We start from the raw sequence: 898 nt of genomic DNA on the forward strand, positions 1-898 counted from the left end.
AAATAAATAAATAAAATAAAAAAAAAAGTTTTAAGAAGCAAGTGAAAAGAGGAGGAGAAAAGGAGCAAAAGTGCATGGGAAAGGCAGGGTGATATCAAGATTTGTTGAGGGGCTGGAGAGATGGCTCAGTGGTCTAAAGCACCTCCTTGGAACAAGCTTGGCAAAGCACAGGGACCGCGGTTCGATCCCCCAGCACCACATTCCAGCCAGCCCCGCCCCTGGTGGGCTGAGCTGGTCACACACACATATACACATAAATAAATAAAATTAAAAAAAAAAAAAGATTTGTTGAAAGGCAGGGTGTGGTGACATACACCTGCAATTCCAGTACTCAGGAGGCCGAGACAGGAAGATCACCATGCATTTGGCCCAGGCCAGCCAGGGCTACACAGTGAGCTTAAGGCCAGCCTGAATAGCACAGCAGGACCTTGTCTCACACAAACCAAACATAATAACCAAAAAAAGAAGAAAGAAACCTTCCCTCCTCAGACTTGTGGGTGTTAGCTATTTCCTTCAGTAAAGAGAAAGTAACTGTCGTGGTGCATTGTGTCAACTTGGGAAGTTGAAGGGTTGGCTGGATCAGCTGGGGATTCCATGCCCTGGGGCATGGACACCTCTCCCTAGGGTGGGGAGGGCCGGCCCTAGAGTGACTTGGCACTTAGAGGATGTACAAAGAGGTTGAGGAAGAACAGTTTGTTCCACTTCCTCAGAGGAACTTTAGTCTTCACAGTCGGCTTGGATACTTTCTCCTGGCTGCCAGCGCACACTCTCCAGCATCCATCTTGGTCCTTCAGCTTTCTATCTCAGACTCACCAGCCTTCCATCCCCTTCGTCTTGGACCCATAAGGCCAACTGATGCAGACTTGCACAGAACACTGCAGTGGGCTTCAGACCTTGT

The sequence above is a fragment of the Octodon degus genome, unplaced genomic scaffold (assembly GCF_000260255.1).
Source record: "Octodon degus isolate 3935 unplaced genomic scaffold, OctDeg1.0 scaffold00090, whole genome shotgun sequence".
Lineage (NCBI taxonomy): Eukaryota > Metazoa > Chordata > Mammalia > Rodentia > Octodontidae > Octodon > Octodon degus.